Raw genomic sequence first — 13,689 nt, forward strand, 5'->3', positions numbered from 1 at the left:
TGGAGTTGTGAGAAATGTTGAGAAATGTTTTAGTAAATTGCACCAGTGCCACCTGCTAGGCGAGACTCGAGTCAACCCCTTTCTGTCCAGATGCAGGGCGACATAGATGCCAGAACATGGAGCACGTAATGCTAATGCTATGCAGCAGAAAGGGCAGAGACATGTCGTCGGCCGGGTTAGCCTGGATTGCTTCGCTGCGTGGCTGCTTGGCTGCTTGGAGTGTGCTGCGCATGGAGGCAGACTTGCAGTCCGCGCAACTCAGTGACATAATCGGCACAGTTGCCGTGGCAACAACTGTTTTGCAACTCTCAACTGTTGTTTCGCTGTACGTTGACCGACAAGCCGAACAGCCTCGGAGAATTGTTGCTAAACCAACCACAATTGTTATTCCACAGAATAGCAAGCAATTTTGGCATAAAGCAGCACAAATGTAGAAATGTTCTTGCTTAGACCTAATCTCGGAAATAACGTCCATTTCAGGAGCATCATTTTTTCCAATCTTTGATTAAATTAGTTTTTCTTCAAAGCCATAAAAGTAGTTAGTTGGAAAAAGTGTAAATTGTCTTATCTGTAAAATGGGCGAGGCTTTTTATCGCAGCTCTTTTCTTAATGCATTCTTCGAAAGGAAAATTCTATAAAATTTTTTTTATTTTTATTATACTGTTAAATGACTATTAGAAGCTAGTTCTTTGTATATTTGAATAAGTTTGTGTCTTAATCTTAGTCTCAAATCAATTGTCCAATAATCAATATTAGAACTTAATAGAATCTTAATCTTAGTCTCAAATCAATTGTCCAGTAATCAATAATAGAATTTAGATTAGGAATATATGCATATTCACTTTAAGTCTTGAAACTTTACTAGTTTAAATAATTAACTTGTGTATGTGAAAAAATGGCACTAATAACAGCACAAATAGACGTTTATTTCGTGTCTTTATATGAAGTAAATTTAGGGTGTATATAATCGACATATTACGAGATCGACGTCAATTCAAATCTTATTTATTTCCTGCCCACAATTAATAATTCAGATTTGTGTGATTTACTTATTTGATGCAGTACATCTCGAGTTCGCAATCACAACTTTGAGACTTATTACGAGATCTTGGGTCGATTCGTGACTGACCCACGATTCCTTTTTTCGCCTGGTGACCTTTGGCATTCATGAACTTTGACATTTGTGCGCTTTGTGCTGTTTGGATCTGGCTCCGTTTGACTTGATTGATATGTTGTCTACTCCAAGCGAATGTCATCAAATGTGCCAAGTGTCAGTGAACCAACCCATACACTTATATTATTTTTGCGAAATGGCTCCACGTGGGAAGCAAACTGGTGTTGAGGCACGCCAAATAATATTAAAACTGCATTTTGATGGCAAAACTGTTAGAGAAATAGCAGAGCTGGTCGGAAGAAGCAAATCTACCGTCCATGATATCATAAAAAGGTTTCGGGAAGATGGAAGATTGATTAACAAAAGCCAGGAGGGAAAAAGAAAGCGATTAAACTCAAGGGAGGAGCGGTCGATTATAAGGGAAATTAAGGTTGATCCCTTTAAAACCGCAAAGGAACTAAGGATGTCATTAAAAACAAACTTTGGAAAGGATGTGTGTGATAACACAGTGCGCAATACTTTGCATCGGTATGATTTGCATGGCCGAGTTGCCCAAAAAAAGCCTTATATTAGCCCTAAGAACAAAGCGTTTAGGGTAAAATTCGCGAAAGAGTACTTGCTAAAAACGGATGACTTTTGGAATCATGTTAGTTGGTTGTATATCATATTAAATACCTTTCTTTTTTTGCTAATTATCTTATTTAAAGGTGTTGTTTACTGATGAAAGTAAATTTAATTTGCATGGGTCCGATGGTAAGGTGTATGTGTGGCGTAAACCAAATACTGAGTTTGAGCCCAAGAACACAATAGGCACTGTTAAGCATGGAGGAGGTTCAGTCATGGTTTGGGGCTGTATGTCGAGTGCGGGAGTTGGCCATTTGCACTTTATCGATGGCATACTCGATAAATTTGGCTACCTTGATATTTTGAAAAAAAATGTTAAGCAGAGTGCGGAGAAATTGGGGATACTTGAAGACTTTGCTTTCTATCAAGACAACGACCCCAAGCACACTTCAATGCTAGCTAGGCTCTGGCTAATCCATAATTGTCCCAAATTGATCCAAACGCCTGCCCAGAGCCCGGATATAAACGTAATAGAAAATCTGTGGGAAATTTTGGCGAGGAAAGTTTACCAAAACCGGTATAACAATCTGGACCAATTGAAAATGGGATTACTTGCAGCTTGGGACTCCATAGAGCCAGAGATCTGCAAAAAGTTGGTCAAATCAGCAATCGCTTGCAGCTGTTGTCGCAAACAAAGGTTTTGCAACAAATATTAAATATTAAGTTTTTCTCTTATTTTTTATTAAAGCTTTGTCCGATTTGGCGTTGAAGCTCAAAATCGGACTTGTTGTTAGTTTTTTAAAATAAAAAAATGTTGCCATTTGAAATTAAAAATTTTTTTTTTGTTTTAGGGGGCTAATACATAATAGAGTTGAGAAAAATGTGAAAACGGTAAAAATTTAACTTACTGCTAAAGAAAATACTTATTGAAATAAATAAATAGTCTTGTCCGATTTGCTGGAGCCACTGTACATATATAATATATATTTATATATGTATGTATGTTTGTACATAAATATCTAGCCATGCGGGTGTCCAAGGGTTGGAGTTGCGACTTCACTGAATAACAGCGGGCATGTACATATTTTATGGCTTTATATCAATTCGGCATTAATTGGCGCACGAATTTGTAAAAATTGTTGTTGTTGTAGCTGTTGTTGTTATTGTTGGGCTTGTATAAAAAATGTATTTCATATTTTTTTGTTGCCTTCCTGCATATTTATGGCCTTCGCTGGCCCGCGAGCATAATCAGCAACAGCAACTGAAGTGGAAGCTTTAAAGCGAGCTGACTTGGATTTGGCTGCAGCAATGGCGCATATAGATGTGAATGTAGCTAGAGTCGGAGCTGGAGCTGCAGCTGGGGAGCTGGAGTTGGAGAGCCATGCTTGAGTGACGAACGCCGCCGCGGCTGGCTGCTTGAGTTGCCTTGTTTTCCCGGGGTTTGGGTTAGATTGCTGCTGGGCTATGCAGATTGCCGGCTGCAATTTTTAATGCATAATCAGCAGCAAAGGCAACAGCAACGGCAACAAAACTTCAGCTACGTGACGAATTACGTGCAAAATAGCTATAGCAAACAAAATGCCAATGCGGCATCCATATAGAAAGCAGCTAGCATTCTGCAGCAGTCAAGTGTGCTCAGCTAGAGTCTCAAAAGAAACGTAAACGTCATTAGAAAAGTCCAGAACACATTTTCCTTTCTTTTATAATATACGCTTTTCGCTCAGTACATTCAATGTAAAGAAAACGTATAGAAAATAATTCAAATGTATTTAATAAATAATTTATTAGAGTATGCGGTTGACTTGATGGGAAAAATAATCTTTCATATGATAATAACTGAAAAAAAAAATTATTATTATTAAATAAATGCTAAAAATGTAATAATCAAAGAAACGTGACAAACATATATCTTAAATTTATAATGATAAAAATGTTATCTATTTAAACAGTCTGTATTTGGGTTTTACTTTTTGTTATTATCTAATTTGTATATAGCATTAGATAGCATTGAATTTTATTACATAATCTATTATAAATGTAATAATGTGAATTTCAGTTGACTTTTATTTATTTATTTATTTGTCAATATTCAGAATTACAGAGCTTTCTAATGCGTAAATTCTGAAAGCTGTATTTCTAGCTGATGCCTTTTTAGCAACGGAAAGTCACGTAGGCCAGTCGCTCGCCAAATGTTATTGTACCCGCTATATCGCATTCTCTCTTTCTCTCTTTTTTTTTTTTGCCTATCTCTCTCCCACTCACTGTCTGTATATATGTATATATATTTGTGGGCACGCATGCGCTGCGCTTAATTTTTAATCAAATCGCAATTTTGGTCAGAAGATCAACAATCTCGGCTGCAATGCCAGCCTGGGTTCGCTTAGGTTCGTTTTTGTAGAGTGTTCCTGGCCAAGGAGCTGGATAGCTGGATGGCTGCCTGTCTGACTGGCTGGCTGACTTTCAGGTGAAATTGTGTGCAGCGTAACATATTATTATATTGCCTTGATTATGGCCGTGGACGGAGCAGCGGCAGAGGCAGCAGCAACACCAGCCACCGTCAGCCTAGGCGGCGGTGGGCGTGTGCCATGGGCACGAAATTGAAAAAAAAAAGCAAGAAAAAAAAGAAACCAATTTTTAGTCGGCTCAAGCATTTCCTGTCGTGCCATGCTGCTGCTACCTCTCTTGTGGCTGTTGTTGTTGTTGTTCTTCTTCTTCTTGCCCTGGCTGCTCCATTCTAAGCAATTAAAGTGTGTAAACATGGCTGGGTAAGCCGAACTGTCGGAGTGGCAGACGTTTGGCCATAAATCTTCCAGTCCAGCCAAAAATAGAGCCTCAGCTTTTGAGGCACCTCTCCCGAAAGTGCAGCACGGTGATAAAGACCTAAAATAGTCGGCAACAACTGCGACGCACCAATCAATAAAAGTATATACAACAAGTAAGAAAGCTCTAGTCGAGACTGCTCGACTACGAGATCCCCTGAACCCTTGGAGCAATAGATATTTCAATAATTTTTCGCGTCTTTCAGCTTACACAAGAAACACGCACACACACACACACAGGCACGTACGCACACACAGGCATACATACACACACACGCATACAGACACACATACACACACACAAACGCATACATACACAAACGCATACACACACACATACACATACACACACACATACACAAACACATACACACACATACACAAACACATACACACACAAGCACCCACGCATAAACACGCATGGGCTGCAGTGTGCGCTTACTATGAGAACATAATTGTTTAATAACTTTTTTTATGGACGTACGATCTTCATGAAACTTTCAGATTATGATTATAACATGGATATGCATGTAATTGCCAAAGCACAAGTCTCTAGTATTTGAAATACGCTTTTTACAAAAGTGAGGGTGAGGGGGTGAATTTAAGGGTGGGGGGTAAATTTTAACAAAAACCGAAATTGTATAAATTGCATATAAGCATACATTAAAAATTTGGAGACTCTAGCAATAAAGGTGTAGAAGATATAATTTTATAACTGGTTTTCGATAAGGTTTTTTATCGATAAAAAAAGATCGGGATGAGTTATCGAATTTTAATGATAAACTTGATATGCGCGCTGTAATTACGGACATTTTAAAAAAAATTTGAAGTCTCTAGCTCTTATATCTTCTGAAATCGACGCGTTCATACATACGGACAGACGGACAGACGGACAGACGGACAGACGGACAGACAGACGGACAGGGCCAAATCAACTCAGCTCGTCACCCTGATCAAGAATATATATACTTTGTGGGGTCTGCCACGCCTCCTTCTCCCTGTTACATACATTTCAACAAAACCATTATACCCTGATTTCCCATTGAAAATGGGTTCAGGGTATAAAAAGAAAATAAAATACCTTGAGCGCATTTGTGATTGATCTACACTTCTACGAGGAGAGTCACACACACACACACACACACACTCGCATTCCCCCAAAAGTGCACCTATGGGTGCCGAAGTGGGTCAATACTTGGTTCTTTACGCCTCGTCGATAATGGCTGCTCTGATAAAGTATCGATGCCCGTTCTACTTTCGACTGCCAGCCCAATATATGTATATACCAGAGTCCATAAATATATTTCGCTGTCTACTATTTTCCATTCCATAGAACTCTTTGCATAAGACTCGGTGAATTTTATCTAGATTTTTGACATTTTCCAAGTTTCAGGTTGCCTAACTCGGCTCTGCTAGCTGCTTCTGCTTGCCAGTATGCCATAATGGTATACGAACATGCATCTAAGACGACAATTTCATCAATTTTGGTTTTGTTTTGCTTTTCGCAACTTGTGCAACATTTATAATTGATGTTCGCTCATTTTCTTTCTGTTAAAGTTAATGTGCAACAATTATGTCACCTGCCTTGTTTATTTTTTGGTTTTCAAACTCTACAAGCTTCAATTTCCGCTTGGAGCCAAACGAAAATGACTTAATTAAGTGAATTTAACTAGGGAGCAGAGCAAACGAAATGCGACCAACACCCACGCAATAAATTACCAAATGGCTCATGAAGTCAATTTGGTTTGTTTGCATTTTCTTCTCATTATACGACGATACCCATTAAAAATGCACAGACAGAGTATATTGGTTTTGCACAAAATGTAATTAGTATGACATGATTAGAGTAGACCATTACATTTTAAATAATTTAATTATATTTTAAAGCACTACTTGATATTTATAATTTATGTTTTTTTATATATATAAATAAACCCTATCATCTTCAATTTGCATATCATTGTGTATACGTGAATGGAAGCTCTTCTAGTCCGAATCCGCGAATAAAGCATTTGCTTATTTATTGCTTTTAATTATACTCTGTAAGGTTTTTGTGTGGCCATTTTCGAGCTAATGAGTTTAACAACCTGACGCCATTAATTTTTCACAAAGTAAAAATGCTAAATTTATAAAATTCACAGGCCCGACAGAACCACAATATCTGTGTGAATGAAGCTCTTCTAAATAAAAGGTTGAGCCAACTTAAGCCGATTCCATAAATTTGACTTACAATATTACTTGTTGCATATATGAATATTTCAATTTCATATTTATATTTCAATAGACTTTTTAATTTAGGAAACTTTTAGACCTGGTTTCTTATAAGCCATATGCATGCCACGCGTTCACTAGTTCCTAATCCAAAAAGGAAACAAACTGAATGATTGATATACTAACTTAAGCGGTGTATATATAAAGTCCATAGTGCGCAGACATATTAAACCTTTAGTACAATTCGATTTGGTAGTTCAGAGTCCGAGTTCATGTTGCCAACTACATTCATTATCGTATCAAATTATTTACGATAGATATCGTTAAATAATCTATTTCCTTTTTACTTAAACTAAATTAAATATATCGTGACCTAATGAATTGCTTTACGTTTTAATCAATGGAAAATGCCGAATGAAAGATAGTCTACAACGAATAATATACAGATTATATATGTCTATGCATGTGTATATAAATTTATATATGTATATATGTGTGGGTGTATTTCATGTGCAGTTGTCTTATCTGAGCTGTGGTTAATTAAAATGCCATCGATTTTCGTAGCATTATATGATGGCATATGTTCACTATTAGATGACAGCATATGTTAATTAATGGAATAAGTAGTTTCCAGCGCACATATAAATGCTACAACAACTGCAATTATCTGCCGCTGCTGATACCCTAGCAAATTGTATATATTGCTTGCCTTGTAAGACTAGAAAAAGTGTTGGAAAATAATATGTATATTTATATACCAAAATTGTGTATAAATATTTTGGATTTACAAGAATCAATTATTCAATCCTGAATTCAACTCTATTATAAGTTAGCTATATCTATTATGATATTGGATATTTTTATACTCCAGTCTGTGTTTATTTCTGAGCTACATAGAACGTGTTTCCAATTCATAGTATTAATTAAAATATCACTTTCATAATGTCATATAATCGTGCTTATAAAATTGTGTAAACCAGCTTAATTGTAAAATATACAATATTTAATTTGCTAGCTATAACAATTTTGTATAAAAAGCTGAAAAATAATTTTTTTTTTTTTATATATATATTTTTGACAGTCAAAAAAGAGTATTCTCTGCTAGTCAATAGATTATTTATTGGTTTATTATCATGTTCTTGATTTGTCATTATCAGTGCTGCTTTCCGCCTCATTGAACCCTTACCTCCTTATAAAAATGCGGTTATATCTAGTTCCAAAGTGGCTTTGAAGAGATAACAGTACTTTATTCACATATGTTCACATTCACTATTCCTCATTGCATAAAGGCTTAGCCGTTCAATCAGCTCGCAATCACGCACAGCGCATCGGTTGCCATTGTTCTATGGCACAGTTCAACCCAGCCTTGCCCAGCCCAGCCCAGCTCAGCTCAGCTCTAGTCGCATTTGTTTATTAAAATAGCGACGTCGTTGGTCATAAAAGATGATATTTGCATATTCATGTTTTCATAGACAATAAGAAAAGCGCAGTTGCGGTTCGATTGGCGTTGAGCACTTGGGGCTCGAGCAATTTCAATTTCAGCTAGTAGTTGCCCATTAGTTCGTTTCAATATGGCTTTAACTCTTCTGCATTACGACAGCGAGAAATTGTGACAGTCATTGGCCCAAAAATATTTATACACCAAAACAATGGCGAAACGTTGACAAAGCCTGGGCGCCTGCCAATGCTCCACAATGAAAAGCGAAACTATTACCACAGCAAATGCTTTGGGTAGGCAAAGCTGCTCTCCATGCGACTCGCTTCGAATCAATTTGCGTTTTCTCTGCCTGTTTATTTTTAGTCCAAAACGGGCAACAAAAATTGCGAAAATTGTCAGCCAGCTAAAGAAAATGCATAAACAGTGACCAAAATCTAGCTAAGCCCAACGTATATAAAAAGAATGCCACAAAAATAATCAGGTGTGCTCGTAACGAATACTAAATGCTCTAAAAAAAAAATCAAAATAATAATAATAATATTAATGATTATATTTATACATATATACAATATAAAAAAAATTAATAATAAATAATAATAATTATTAAATAAATAATTAATAATAAATAAATATAATACTAATAATAATACAAAGTTAAATTAAAATAAAATGTATAAAATAATAATAAAATTAAATAAAACAGAAAAAAATGATTGCAATTAATAAAATATTTTATTTTTTGCAATTAAAAAATGCTAATTTTCAAATTTACAAAAGATTTATTAATAATTAATATAGTTTATTTTGTATTAACCCAAATTAAAATATAAATATATTTATATTGACTTTTTCATTTCGTTATTACCTTATCTTTTTATCTCATCTTTATGTGTTTCCCCATCATTCTTCTGTTTTGCATATGTAATATGCCCTGCCTGCGTTAGGGTATCAAATCTAACGTAGCAACAGCCGAGTCGAGCGTGCACAAGAGCAGTCTTCAGTGTGGCAGAGTAACGAGTCATGCTTGGCTAGCTGCTTGGACTGATTGTTGTTGTTGTTGGTGTTTTGCTTCTCTTTGTATAATTTTAGCCCGGCTTAAATGCTGTTGCTGTTGTGTTGCTGCTGGAGTACTTGCAAATTTGTTGTTTGCCCCAAAACGGCATAGAAAATAGTTTGAAACGTGCTGCTGCATAGCCAAACGAACAACAAACAAACAAGTCGAACCAAAAAAGCTTCTGAAGAGCAAAAACCGGCAAAGAAAAACCAAACACCAAACACTCGCTTGCTGCCAATGTTTTTATTGTTGTTGCTTATTTAACATAAACAAATGTGCAAAAAGATATTGACAGCCTCATATATGTATATAGAAATGTATATATAGGTAGACGTAACCTAAACTAAAACCTGTGTCGCTTATGTAACAAACAACTCCAAAATGACAATAAAGCAACTTTGTTTAGTCTGCTGCTGGCCAGGCGGATGAAAAGTTGTTTAGAAATTGACATGGAGATTTGCATAAACGGAATTAGTAAGCCGTCGCTAACAAGTCTCGCAGCCCAGGGCAAAGGGCGTGCCAAATGGGCGTGTAAGACGGACTGATAATGCTGTTGTTTATCTCTATATATAACTTTATGTAAATTTCAATGTGTATGTGTGTATGTGTGAGTGTATTTTGGTATCTTGAAAATGATCTTTATGTATATGTTTGTATCTGCTTGTTTATCTCTTTGTGCATCTGCATCTTTAAGCATCTTAATCCGCAAAGTTCTAGCTGTTTCTTTGAAAACAATCTTGTGGCTTGTGAGTATTTTTTTCGCATTATTTTTGGATTTCAGCTGCGCATATTTTATGCTCTGCAATTTGTTACTCCCTCCACGCTTTCTGCTCGATTTTTGCTGGAAGAACGAGTTTTTTCGGTCTCTCTCTCTCTCCGTCTCTCTTTCTTTGTCTGACTGTTCGCGTTTGTATCTGCACGTTGAGAATTTCATTCTTGAAATGCAAACAGCTGTGGCAAAGGCCGCCAGATACACATACACACGCACACACACAGAGATACATATTTGCAAATACACAGATAGAAATATATATGTGTACAGCTGCTACACCTTTGGCATATGAATGAAGCGGTCTGAAGTGCCATCAGCCAAACGAAGCACAGCCACAAATTTGGCCATAAAATATGGTAACGAAACACCTGCCATACCATGGATCAGAGCATCATTGGGCACCTGCGAAAGGTGTCGCCTTTCTCTGTCGCCCTCTCAGCTGTTTGTTGGCTTTGTCTATTTGGGTTGCCCTGCGGTGCCATTGTTCCCTTTGCTTATTGTTTAATCTTTCATTTGCACTTTTGCTGACAAGCGGCGAACTTGCAGGTTGCACATTTCAGCTATTCAGCAGACACTTGACATGCTCACAATCAGCTCCGATTTCAGCTGCCCAAGCGAACATCAAATACACATGTATATGCATATATTATTTGTTGTATTTGTATTTGTTTTGATTGAAGAAGAAACTCAATATCTATTAGCGCATTTACCTGCGTTTGCAGGTGTTGCTCTTGCATTTATACTAGATGTCAAAATGTTAAATGACTGACAAGCCAAAGGCCCCAGTTTTCAGTGTTAAATTGTTAACTTTATCTTAGTTTTAGATTAATTCTAATCTATAATAAACAAATAAGTGAAATGGTATAACTCATACTACTTTTTGAACTTCCGAAAGTATTTTATGATTAAATGATATACTATTATAAAATGATTATGATTATAGAATGTTCAAATATGAATATATGCTATAATTTTCGAAAAACAGGAATATGTGTAAGCAGAAAATCATTTCAATCTCAGCTGTCAAAATTTCCTTTCTATTTCAAAGGACCAAGACCTTCAATAAACAAATTGTGTTCCATCAATCAGCTTGGGCCAATGCGGATAGATCAAAAGGAAGGATATGCATCGAGTTGGCTTAGATGACCACGCAGTGTGTTTAGTTTGAATTATGTTCAGTATAGCACATCGTTTATCTAAATGGATTCTTAGTTGAGTGTCACTGACAGCTTGACCTTTCGAAGGGCTAAGGTACTAAGCTAAATTAGCTAAAAGCCCTTCGTAAGGTCAATTAGAGGCAGTCATTAGCATCGAAATACTCGGCTGTGCGCGTAATCAAATGAATATATAAGCAATAATAATCTATTTCATTTGCATAAAAGCTATATACATACATATATACATACATAAATACATATATGTATGTATACATATTGGCTATATTGTGTGCCTGCACTCGTGACATTAAAATCAGGCCAAGTGAAGCACGACCGCGTTCCTGCCGTGCACCACAGTGCAAACTGGCCTGATTTTTTTTTTTTTTTTGTATCCTTTGCCCTGTTCCTGACATTAGCTCAGAGCTGGGCCACAATGCACTTGTTAGGTTGGCATGCAATGGTCCGCCTTTTCGAGCTGAAAAGGTGAATTTATTGTAATGCGATTGCCGCGCCAATTGCGTTGCATGTGGCACAACACGAATAGCAAAGGCAAAAAGAAAAGCAACAACAACATCAGCAACAAATATCGATTGCGGCATGTTGTCAGGCAATAGCAAAACAAGCGCGTGTGTTTGGCAGTCTAACGTATATAATATACATTTTTATGCCTTTCGAACCCACACACACACACACACACACACACACACACATACAAATTCTGACTTGGTTAAAAATTGATTTCCCTTCAAATGACGTTGGTGGCAACTAAACAAATACATAGACAAACACACACACACACACACACACACAAATTGATACACCGACTAGCGGCGTTTCGGTATCTAAATTTGCGCCGCCGTATCTCATGGATACGCGTGTTAAATTCTGCTACTTACTATACAGTTCTATATATACTATACATATATGTATATATGCAGTTTAAAAAAAGAAATAACCACCTGAAATGGAAGCAGAATGCCTTTACTCTTTCGCTGCCAGTTTGAAAATCGATAAGCACTGTGGCCCTACAAACAGCTGATTGTGTGTGTGTATGTGAGTGTTTGTGTGTGTTTGTGGCTAACAAGAAACGCAAATAGTTTTTCCATTTCGTAACTGGAAATTCTGTTAAAGCTTTTAAGTATTCAGATTTATAGCTGTGGCCCTTTTTTTAATTTTTGGGCACGTCTCCGCCCCCTCCAAATCGAATTGACAATTCTTCCATTTGGGCAGCTGTTATGAAGCACACACATTATTCAACTCTGTACGCATATTTCTGGCAATTGTTTTGTTGTCGTTGACAAAATATTTGCTTTAATTTAAGTTGTCTAAATAGATACACTCGCTGTGAAAAAAAAAAAAACAACAAAAAAATTCTTGTTTTAAAGAGATTTCTTGTTAAATTGCGGCACTTTTACGCTTTAGATTTGTTAATTAAATTAAATGCACACATACTGTCGACTACATGACTGCTAGATAACGGTACTGGCAGCTTTACAATAATTAGGATTGCATACTTACATAATCTAAACAAAGCACAAAAGAAAAGAAAAATATGAATATTAAAAATAATAAAAAAATTGCTTCAAAAAGAAATTTAAATGATACCTGAAAGATATGAGAGTTATTTTTTGAGCTACAGCTACTCCTTAGCTATGAAGTTAAAGTCAACTTATTAATTTAAAATAATTTCGTTTGCCTAGTCATTATCACATACATTATTTATATCATTACTAAACCTAAATAAATATTTATAGGTCATTCCAAACAAAATAAACATTGTTAACCTGACATCTTTTTTTTTCTTTTAACTAAGATAAATATATGTAAATTATGTGCTCAAATGCATTTTGGCCAAGTTGTGTGAAGTAAACAAGTCTCAAGACAGAGCACTGTTAAATAACAGCGCTGCAGTTGAGGATTAACAGTCAACTGTTAGCAGAAATTGAGGCACTGTTAATGTGATTTTCGAATTGGTTTACGGCCGCTGAGGCTGAGTGCCCTGTTAAATAACAGTGCTGCAGCTGAGGGCTAACAGTCAACTGTTAGCTGAATTTGCAGCGCTGTTAATGTGCTTTTCCATTTGATTTACGACCTCTGAGGCTGAGTCAGTCAACGTTATGTCTGGTTTGAGCTGCAGATCAGACTGTACGGGCAAATGGTACGTCTATCCATATCCATACATGTATGCATATATATTTATATATATATATATACATCTATCTGCTTAGCTGCACGCGTGTGCATCTAAACAACGCCGGAGCGCTAATTTGATGCCCAGCAACATGTCGACAGACATAGAGCATTTCTATTTACCTTGCACACGCCACAGTCTGTGTGCCCGCCCCACAACGCCCCCGCACACACTCTTTATGCGCACAATTTCTGTCTGCGCTGCACAATTTCAAGTGCCTGCACCGCCCACCGCTCGCCTCTTGACCCGCTGCTTGCCAACTGGCAAAAAGGGGAGCAAGTTTAAATGCAACGAGCAAAAATCAATGCAACCCCAAAGCATTTCGTCAGCCAGCCGCCCAGCCCAGGCCACCCTCTGGCCCAGTCTAGT

At 36.8% G+C, this 13,689-nt stretch overlaps 1 protein-coding gene across 1 annotated transcript in view; it reads left to right on the forward strand.

Moving 5' to 3' along the window:
• Positions 1 to 13,689, forward strand: part of Pli (E3 ubiquitin-protein ligase pellino) — a 34,092-nt gene that overhangs the window by 13,845 nt on the left and 6,558 nt on the right. The gene's annotated exons all lie outside the window — the stretch shown is intronic.

This window comes from Drosophila arizonae, chromosome 2 (genome assembly GCF_054131065.1).
Source record: "Drosophila arizonae isolate 15081-1271.41 chromosome 2, UAZ_ARI_1.0, whole genome shotgun sequence".
NCBI classification, from domain to species: domain Eukaryota; kingdom Metazoa; phylum Arthropoda; class Insecta; order Diptera; family Drosophilidae; genus Drosophila; species Drosophila arizonae.